Source organism: Sinohyriopsis cumingii, chromosome 7 (assembly GCF_028554795.1).
Source record: "Sinohyriopsis cumingii isolate HCF-2022 chromosome 7, ASM2855479v2, whole genome shotgun sequence".
NCBI lineage: Eukaryota > Metazoa > Mollusca > Bivalvia > Unionida > Unionidae > Sinohyriopsis > Sinohyriopsis cumingii.
Genome location: NC_142967.1, coordinates 126,041,077 through 126,052,263, shown reverse-complemented (window position 1 = coordinate 126,052,263; position 11,187 = coordinate 126,041,077). Strand labels below are relative to the sequence as shown.

At 37.0% G+C, this 11,187-nt stretch overlaps 1 long non-coding RNA gene across 1 annotated transcript; it reads right to left on the bottom strand.

The window, feature by feature from the left end:
• Positions 1–140: 140 nt before the first annotated feature.
• LOC149796081 (uncharacterized) lies at positions 141–7,897 on the bottom strand. Its single transcript, XR_016422484.1, has 3 exons — positions 5,574–7,897; positions 4,854–4,897; positions 141–4,724 (listed from the first exon to the last, which is right to left on the bottom strand). It is a non-coding gene; the product is annotated as an uncharacterized LOC149796081 (long non-coding RNA).
• Between the last annotated feature and the right edge of the window lie 3,290 nt (positions 7,898–11,187).

The following is an 11,187-nucleotide window of genomic DNA, read 5'->3' as shown; positions in this document are numbered from 1 at the left end:
CTCTTTTTTTTCCCACTGACTCTGTTTTACAATGTGACAAGTTTATTATTCTCAGGTAATAAAGAAAATACATTAATCTTTTTGATTTAATATCCTGGTTAGGAAAAAATATTCTTTTCACTTTGATTCTTAGTGCATGTGTTTCAGGTATTGAGGATGTTGCAAGTTAAAATGATGACGAGAGTTGCCTCTATTTGGCCATACTGTTTTAAAGACTAATCAAACCTAGTCCAACATTTTTGAAAATTTTTAACCTTTGCTTTATTTCTATGTTTAAAATCGGAGAGCACAAAGGACTTTTGTACTGGCGGGGTGTGTGTGTCTCGTACATTTCCAGATTTCATTGACCTTGGATGTACCTCAACTACCATACCTTTGAGGAATCGGGACTGAGTATAGTGACCACAAGTTTTTGTCCATGGCAATTACATTTTTTGCCATTTTACCATAATATAAACCTTATGTTCCACCAATAGCATTCATTATAACCTTACCTGTGTCAGGCTAAAGATTGCATCATTGTATGTGATGGTAATTTGATGTATGTCAGTTGTATTCTGGCAGTGCATCCGATGTACACTAGGAATAGTCCTAGATAAAGCAATTGAATTCTGACAGTTCATCGGATGTACACTGGTAACAGTCCTAGATCAAAGAGTTGTATTGGGACAGTTCATCGGATGTACACTGGTAACAGTCCGAGATCAAAGAGTTGTATTGGGACAGTTCGAGATCAAAGAGTTGTATTCTGACAGCTTATCGAATGTAACTTCAAAAAGTCCTAGATCATAGAGTTGTATTGGAGCAATTCATCAAATGTACACTAGGAATAGTCCTAGATAAAGAGTTGAATTCATCAGAGGTACACTGGGAGCAGTCCTAGATCAAAGAGTTGTATTCATTCAGCACATCAGATGCAACTAGTCCTAGATCAAAGAGTTGTTTTGGGACAGTTCATCGGATGTACATTGGTAAAAGTCTGAGATCAAAGAGATGTATTCAGACATTTCATCAGATGTACACTGGGAACAATCCTAGATCAAAGAGTTGTATTGGGACAGTTCATAGGATGTTCACTGGGAATAGTCTTAGATCAAAGAGAATTGACTATGTATCGACTTAAAGTGCCACAACAGTGTATCTACATTTATTCAGTTCATTTCTTGGTGAAAGAGATGATATATTCAAAATACGAATGTAAAAAATCAGATTGAAAAATTTTCAGTAATAACTGCGTGGGAGCCTACCTAATATCGCATTTGCACCTGTTTTCGATAATAACCTAATGCAACTGCTGACCACTTCCGGTATTTAGTGAAAACAAAGCATGACGTCACACTATGAACACTTGCTTTAAACAAAGGCTCAGTTGGTATCGTCACCCAAATTAATCCGTAACAGTTTGAACCCTATATTTCCAATACCGAACAATCCGAAGTTGAAGATGACGAAGAAGAAAGACAAGATAGATGGACAATTCATTGTAATTGTTTTCTGAATATGTCTACGGCCTAAGTTACGATAAATATGTGTATCCGACGATATTGACAGTCTCCTGTTCCTTTACAAATTTGGATTTTTTCTCACCTGTAATAAAGGCTGCACAAGTGTATAAATCCAGTATTGCCTTCACTAACTAATGTTATTAATGCCTCTCTCTCATCCGGGGAATTCCCATCATTTTTGAAAACTGCCATAGTAAAGCCTCTGCTGAAGAAACCAACACTAGACCATAACAATTTAAAAAACTACCGCCCAGTTTATAATCTCCCATTCATATAAAAAATCTTAAAGGTTGTTCTATCCCAGCTTGTATCTTATATAAATTCAAACAGTCTTTTTAGCAATGTATAATCTGCATATTGCCCTTGCCACAGTACTGAAACTACTCTTCTAAAAGTAGTTAATGACATTCTGCGTTGGATAGCGGAAAGATTACAGTCCTCACCCTCCTTGATTTGTCTGCAGCATTTGACACAATAGACCATGATGTATTACTTCATAAACAGCATGTATTTGGCATTCATGATACAGCCTTTCTGTGGTTCAAGTCCTACTTGGTCAACAGGATACATTGTATCTGTAAATGGAATACACTCCAGCCCAGTTGATCTGTTTTGGTCTGTTCTTGGACCTGTTCTCTTCATTCTGTACACTCAGTCGCTCTCAAGTGTCATAGATCATCATCCAGTGTCTCACCAATTGTACGCTGATGACACCCAAATATACAAATCTAGCCATTCAACTGAAGTTGATGCTACCATCCAAGGTGAAAGAGGTGCATTTCTGATGTGAATTCATGGATGACATGTAACAAGCTGCAGATGAATGATGATAAAACTGAGGCCATTCTGATCACTACACAAAGACTTGCTCATTCACATCCTTTACCTCAAACAATAAATATCAGCAATGCCAACATTAGATTCACACAATCAGTACAAAACCTAGGTGTTACTCTGGACAGTACTCTCACATTGCACCAACATGTCATGAACATATGCAAGGCTGCATATCTTGAGCTGAGATGCATCAGCTCAATTTGAAAATATCTTTAAGTTGATGCCACTAAAACACTTGTGTGTTCATTAGTACTTTCAAGACTGGACTATTGTAACTCAATTCTGTCTGGTTAATCTCAATATCTACTGAAGAAACTTCAATACACAGTTGCTCGGATCATACTTAGAGTACCATGATCAGAGCACACCTCCCCACTGCTCTGTACCCTACACTGGCTATCCATTCAATCCAGAATCAAACACAAAATTTGTTCTCTTTGCTACGTTTCACTGTCGGACTCTAGTCCAACATACCTATCCGACCTCACCCATGTGTACACACCAGGAAGATACTTACGCTCCTCTTCTGACAATCGTATACTCATTCCCACTATGAAAACAGTCATATGGACAGCGTTCTTTTGCATACCAGGGCCCAGCAACGTGGAATGAATTGCCCACTGTACTTGGACACAAAGACACGGTGATCACATTCAAGAGGGCTCTCAAAACTCGCTTATTTCGACTGCAAGAACAAACTTAAAGACCTAATAATGTTTCCTACCTGAAATATTCTCAGCATGTTTTTTTATTTTTTAATGTTTTTCTAATTTCATGGTGTTTGTTTTTGTAATAATATTATTATATGTTTTTTTATCTTATAGGTGTTGTCTAATGTTGTAAAGCACTTAGAGCTTCTAAAGATTAGGCGCTATACAAAGTCCTCATTATTATTAATTATTATTATTACTATTATAGCATTTCATGGGTAGAGATGTATCTATACGTTGATAAGTAAAAGGTACAGCGGATCACAGTTGTAAGCTTTGAAAACCTGTGAACAAGTTGATACGATTTAGAAGTACTTAAGATTTGTAGGAGAGGAGGTCCGCTTTTGCACAACTATTGAAATACGCAGGATATTACCCTCATGATATTAAAATTGAATTCATATTCTGCACACTGTATTATAAGTTAAAATTTTGAATTTCTCATATGTATGCTAATAGTTGATTTTGATAAACTATGAAATCAACCTTTTTTGTCTGTGGTAAGCATCTTCTTGCAACTTCTATTTTCTTTCATATCTAATTAAGTTTCACAGTGCTGTACTAAATGTTTTATCTGTTCCTGACTTTAGTCAGTTTGTGTCATTGTACTGTGCTATTGATGTGTTCATAAATATGAGATTACATTTGACAAGCACAGCACTATGCATTAAAGAAGAAAACTCTATTTTATGTGTAATTGTGCACATTGTTTGGTAATGCCTACAGCAAGGGAATGTGTGTGTTGTTGTGACATAGAGAAGGTCACAAGTATCCACAATGAATACCAGGGGATACAGTGTATAGCACACCATCCAGGGTTCATTGCAGTTTGTCTCGACATTAATGTTTTAAAAGTTGCATACTACCAGTAAAGACAACAATTTGGAGAGCATCCAGAACAAGGAAATGAGTAAGTAAAATGTCTGAGTAATTTTTCATGTTCTTTTGTTTTCATAAATTTTGCTTTCATGATCTATGCATGACAGCATAGTATTGGGGTTATTAATACAGCAAATAAATAAACCACTTTTTCAAGTCATTTTATGACATCTTCTTGGATTGAACCCATGTTCTGGAGGCCTACACTGTCTAACCTTTATACCAGTGATACTGATGAATCATGCCAAAAACAACACATATACATGTACAAATATTGTTTTATTTAATTTTTTGTGTTGAAAAATAAGATGGTTATATATATGTATGTATTTATATATATATATGTATGTGCACAGATTATACTGGAATCATTTAACTTTGTTGATATACAAAATAATGATAAATCACACTGGGCCACTACTTATACTATCTACTAAAACTTTTGATTTCCAAATTTGATCTAATGATAAAGCATATTATATTTCAACTCCATTTTCAAATTATTATTTCAGAAGACATTGGTATACAGCATTTAGACAATTTGCTCAGTGGTGTTGGCACTTCTTGGGTAAGGAAGTGAGGGTCAGCATTCTATCATGTGTTGTTCAGAGGATCCGTACTGCCTTTCCTGATCAAAACCTGAACTACACTGCCTTTCATGAGGCTGACAGCAATTAAACCTGCTAAGAAGATTTTGAGTAGCAATATCCTTGTCAGGCCTCTCATACAGACTACATAATGGTGGTGATACATCTACCATAAGTTTTACTCCTTCATCATTCATGTGAGACACCTGTCCAATTGTGAATGCTGTTTTCATCATTCATGTGAGACACCTGTCCAATTGTGAATGCTGTTTTCATCATTCATGTGAGACACCTGTCCAATTGTGAATGCTGTTTTCATCATTCATGTGAGACACCTGTCCAATTGTGAATGCTGTTTTCATCAGACATTCAACATAATCTGCAAATTAAATTTAATGTGCATTGTATTGTACAAGCCAAAAACTGCAACCTTTTAAGTTAATACATGAATTAAAAGTATTTGTCTTTACAATTGTTTGTATATTTTTACTATTTTACCACATGGAAAATTCATGACCTTTAAAATTAAAGGAGTGTCAGCTTTAACAAATATTTTGCCTTTACTGTTTGAATTTAATAATTAAAAAAAATAATATAGGTACTTATACTTGGTACAACATTATTTATATTTCTAAGTGATATATGACTTTATGTTCATTAATTACTAATGTATATTATTGCCATATGTTGAGTCATCAAGGATTTTCCTGACAGTGTATTCTCCTTTCTTGTACTTTGGATACAGTATTTCATATCTGGCTCTCACATCCTTTGTGCATGCTTTCTCTCGTTGGCTGTTTTCATTAAAATGCAATGCAGCTAGCTAAAGCCTATTTCAAAGTAAATAAAGATGCAAAATACAGTATATAATTAAATCAGAATACAGGTAATTTATTTTTATAGATACTTTATTTGCAAACATTCCAAAACACTAAAAACTGTTATACAATTTTACATTGTAAGATATCAAAAGATCAGTGATATCTATGATTTAATTTGAAGATGAATATACTGGACTATAAATAAAACACTGTGTGCAATAATTTAAGATTTACCTTGAAAGCATTCCATGATAGGAGAAACCAATCATCTTTGGTGCAAAATAATTGATCACAGAATTGTATCCACTCAATGATGAAGCTTGTTGTCCAGATGACAGCATTGGTACATATTTTCTCATTTGTGTGCTGTCACAATCTCTTCAAGCTTGTCAAATACTTTAGATCCTATAAGTTATAAAATATATTCATCAAAGCTTGGTTTTATGCCATCTTGAATGAAAATTAAAGTGTGCACTAACAAAAATGTATCTAAATTCAATAAATTACTAGACCAATACAGTTAAATCAAAGTCACATACCTATATGACATGTACTCCATAAGATGCTTTTGCATTCCAAATATCATTGATCAATAAGAAATAGATCTACTAATTGAATAAATTGATGGACTTAAATGATTGTTGCCAAGATAGGACTGAAAAATTGTTGAACATGACAACACCACTGAATAAATCATAACACAATATTGTAAATTTTCTACTACATTTTGTGTTATTCAGATTTTTAAATAATTGCGGATGGGAATAAACCTCATCATGTTTGTAAATATCTATATGTAATCTGATTCACACATTTGTCCAACAATGAAAAATATTTGTAGGCCTTCTAAATCTACCAGCAGAAAGATTTTTCTATTCACATGGTCAAACAAAACTGAAGGGAACATGAAAATTGTGACAATATTTATCCACTGTTTATATCTCAGTTCTTGATTGATTAGATATTTACTGCATTTGTTTTGAAAACTATGAAAGAACATTCTACAGGGTACAAATGGAAATGTTGCAGTGACTGATCTGTTGAATATCATAGATATAATATGGTACATGTCATTAAAAACTCACCCTTGCAACTTCTCTCTTTGAATAGCCCCTTCTTACTTTCTTTGGTGGTGACACTTAACAAGTTACTTCCTCTGATGGTGACAACATTTCAAGCCTACACAGTTGATGCTTTGGTGTTTAAGTTTCTGATACATTTGCAGTTACCTTGGTTTGGTTGTCAGTTTCCTTCACTCAGTGGAATGACGGAGCAGCAGCATCATTGAGTTTGACTTTCTTTGGTGCCCTACCCATATGCTCAACATCAAATCTATACCTAAATGGGAAGCATTCTGGTGTGAAATGAAAGGAGTTGAGGGCAGAAAACTCAGTCGGACCATCCCAGTTTGCTCTTTTGATTGTTACAAAATCTGTCCACCTGCGATGAAGTGCTTGGTCTTTCGGAAAGGAATCATGGAAAACTCGTCAGCATTTGAATTCCAACAATTTGCTGTAACACACCTGACCCCGCTGCCCTTGCTTGTACCTCCATGATCTCCTCTTGGCATGACTGTGATGATAAAACTTTTCAAACTAGCTAATATGGAACGGAACAAGTGCTTTGTTTATGTTTTGATAGAAACGGAAGTAATGTGTGTGTTCAAAATATGATGTCAGGCTGTCTACACACTCCAGAAATTACCGAGTGATAAAACTGGTCCAATGTGTAATATTTTTGAAAACACACCTGAGCATATTTCTCAGTTATTATGGCAAACTTTTTCATTGGGTTTTTTTTATACCGCTTCCAGACTTGATTTTCTATTCAAATAATATTGAATTGTATTTCCTTTATCTACACTGGTATGGCACTTTAAGGTTATAATATTTGTAACTGATAACAGGCAATCATTACAATGAATGACTGGTCTTAAACTAATACACATGCTGACTATAATGTGGTTAGAATTCCCGACAATACAAATATGTGGCTTGTTTTCATGTTTTCCTGCAAAGAAATGTAAGTAGGTTAATTATAGCCAAGGCAACTGGGAGTAAAGTGCCTTTACCGAGGACACATTAGCCAACCCATCTTTTCCAATGGTAGGATGCAACTATGTGGTCTTGAGTCTGACAGAATGAGCCATCTTGTCAGCTGCCAACAGCAGTTGCCTGTATTATAGATATGTCACTGAAGAAACATTTGAAGAAAGAAGAAGAAAAAAAACAAGCCCAAATGTATGGAAAATTGTGCAAAGCCTTTGACTTGGTCAACAGGAAGGGCCTTTTTGAACTTCTCATTAAGATCGGTTGCCCCCCAAAACTCCGCAGGATGATAATCTCTTTCCATGCTGATATGAACAGTCCTGTACGATGGATCCTCCTCAGCCTCCTTCCCAATCAACAGCGACGTGAAGCAGGTCTGCATGCTGGCGCCAACCCTTTTCGGGATATTCTTCCTGCTCCTGTCCTACGCCTTCGACTTGCCCAATGATGGCATATATCAACACACCAGGTCCGACAGGAGGCTGTTCAACCTGGCATGACTGCACTCAAAGACCAAAGTGAGGTCGGTGCTCATCAGGGAGATGCTTTTTGCAGATTACGCGGCTCTTGTGACCCACACCGAGGATGCCCTCCAGAGACTGGGGGACCGTTTGCAATCGGTTTGGGCTCACCATCAATCTGGAAAAGACAAACGTCAGCGTGCAAGATAACACCATTGCCACTTCCATCAAAATCTATGGTGTCACCCTGGAAGCAGTCAGCAACTTTACTTACCTTGGGTGAACCATCAGCAACACTCTCTCACATGATATGGAGCTGGACAGAAGGCTTGGAAAGGCAAACACCATCATGGCACAACTAACAAAGAGGGTGTGGGAAAACAATGTGCTGACAGTGCACACCAAGATCCAAGTCTACCAGACCTGCATTCTCAGCACCCTTCTATATGGAAGCGAGACCTGGAGCACCTACACGAGGTAAGAGCGCCGACTCAGCTCCTTCTTTATACGGTGCCTAAAACACATCCTGAAAATCAACTGGCAAGACCACGTCCCACACAGCGAGATCCTGCAGCGTGCAAGTACCCCCAGCATGTACTCGCTGCTAAGTAAATGCCACCTTCAATGGCTGGGACACGTCCGAAGCATGGAGGATGGGAGGCTGCCAAAGGACATCCTATTTGGACAGCTGGCCACTGGCATGAAAAGAGTTGGCCGCCCCTCACTCCATTTCAAGGATGTGTGCAAGAGGGACATGAAGGCATGCGACATTTCACCCGATGGCTGTGAAGTGCTGGTCGAGAACCGAGGCACCTGGAGACTGACAGTAAGCAATGGCATAGCAGTCGCTGATGCAAGGAGGCCAGTTGGTGGCACAGAAACATGAGAGAAAGAAGAGCGCGTTGGTAACCCAAGTATCTCAGACTTCCCAGTATGTCTGCACCAACTGCAATAGGGACTGTCACTCGCACATAGGCCTTCACAGCCACAGCAGACGATACCAACACCCCAGAGACAGACGACACTGCAAGGGCGCTATTAGCATGGTCTTTCGAGACTGAGTCGCCAATGATGATGATGACTGATCAGAAAATGAACCATAAAGCTAACACAGAAACTGTATATAAACACATATGCTGCAGCACCCCCACCCCTTGGGCCTTACATGAAATAGTGCAATGGGAAGTATCTGGCAGAATGTGTGGATAAACACACACAAGAACATTTAAAATGGATTTTAAAAAAGGGTGAATAAGTCTAAACCATGGAGACTTGCCTGAACATTCAGCTCCTGTTAATAATTACTGAGAAGTTTCATGGCAATTACAAACGCTTTTTGAAGTAGTACCCTGTACACTATTTTTCATCTATATATATTTAACATCAAAAAGGGAACACATCTGACATCAACAATAATCGTAGAAGTTTTGGTACAATTCTTCAAAAGTGATGGGACAAGTTGTGCATGCAAAAATTATATACAACAGAGTTCTGTTTCCACAAATCACAGGCCTTGGCAATGTGTCTGTTGTCTGACCAGCAATATTTTCTCATTTCAACTCTGGAGGCCAGGTGTTGACCCAATTTTGAATAAATTTGGAATATGGGGTTACACATAGCTGCCAACCCTCACAAATTTCGTGTGAATTTCACGACTTTTTCAGTGATTCACGGATTCATGCCGCAAGCCAAAAATTCACGAATTCTCCAATCCTCAATTATTTTAAATCTTTAATAAAATAACCTATTCCCTGTTAAGCACTAGTCGTGATATTCGCAGTTGCTGAAATGGTCGGGTACTGCTGGTCACGATATTAGTAGATCTACAGCCGATTAGTACAGTTAGCCCGGTAGCAAGCATTTTAGCCTATTTTAATCTATATATATATATATATATATATATATATATATATATATATATATAAGAGTAGTTTTACAAATGCTTTTGAGAGAAACTGGGGCCTAACCGGAATTTTGCTCTGTGCATGTGTCACCAACACTGATTTGAGTTACCTTTCAGCATAGCATGTAAGATCTTGAAAACGTCTTCACCACCAAGGAAAAAGAAATGTATTACTCAAAAAGTGAAGTTTAATTCGGAATATATCAAAAATTGACCGTGCATTCTCTCATTAAACATTGATATTCATCATGCTTTTTGCACTCAGTGTGCCATCGGAGAGACGATGTGAGGAAGCACATCAGTTGCAAAAAACACATAGAAGTTGGGGAAAATTAAGAATTCACAGATATCAGCTTTGGAATATTTTAAGCCATCGGCAGAAGACCTGCAGGCTACCAACGCTGAAGCATTATTTGTGAGTTTTCTTGTCGAACACAATCTACCTTTATCAGCTGGAGACCATGCTAAACATTTGTTCTGACAAATGTTCCTGGACTAAAAAATCGCTTCCAAATTTTCCTGTGGAAGAACCAAATGTGCTGCAGCTCCTGTGCATTCCTCACAGCAACAGTGACAGCGAAAGAGTATTTTCTCTAGTGAGGAAAAATAAGACGGACTTTAGGGCCTCCTTAGTTGCAGAAAATTTGTCAGCAATTTTAGTCACCAAGATCAACCAGCAGGCAAGAAGTCTCAACTGTTTAGAAAACAAATTTACGATCAAGCAGTTGAGGAAGTTCAAGTCTGCCACAGTATCATGTCTTGATAAATAAATATTTCTGCATATATGTAGTGTTTTAGTTTTATCTTGCGAACTTGATATAGTGTAGTACTGACGGTCAGAGTGGATGGAGTTATTGTCATGGTATTTTTCACTAATTCATGTCCAAATTCATGACTTTTTATCCCTATTTTCACTAATTGCGAGCCTGGAAGGTTGGCAGCTATGGGTTACATGATCAATATATCCAATGAGTTTGAATAGGAGCTAGATCTACTGATGAAACTTGGAATATAGGCTTATATGATCAGTATCTCCAATGAGTCTGAATATTAGCTACATCTATTGATGAAACTTGGAATATAGGCTTATATGATCAGTATCTCCAATGAGTCTGAATATTAGCTACATCTATTGATGAAACTTGGAATATAGGCTTATATGATCAATATATCCAATGAGTTTGAATATCAGCTAGATCTATTGATGAAACTTGGAATATAGGCTTATATGATCAGTATCTCCAATGAGTTTGAATATAAGCTAAATCTATTGATGAAACTTGGAATATAGGCTTATATGATCAATATATCCAATGAGTTTGAATATTAGCTAGATCTATCAATGAAACTTGGAATATAGGCTTGTATGATCAGTATCTCTGATGAGTCTGAATATTAGCTAGATCTATCGACAAAACTTAGAATATAGGCTTATA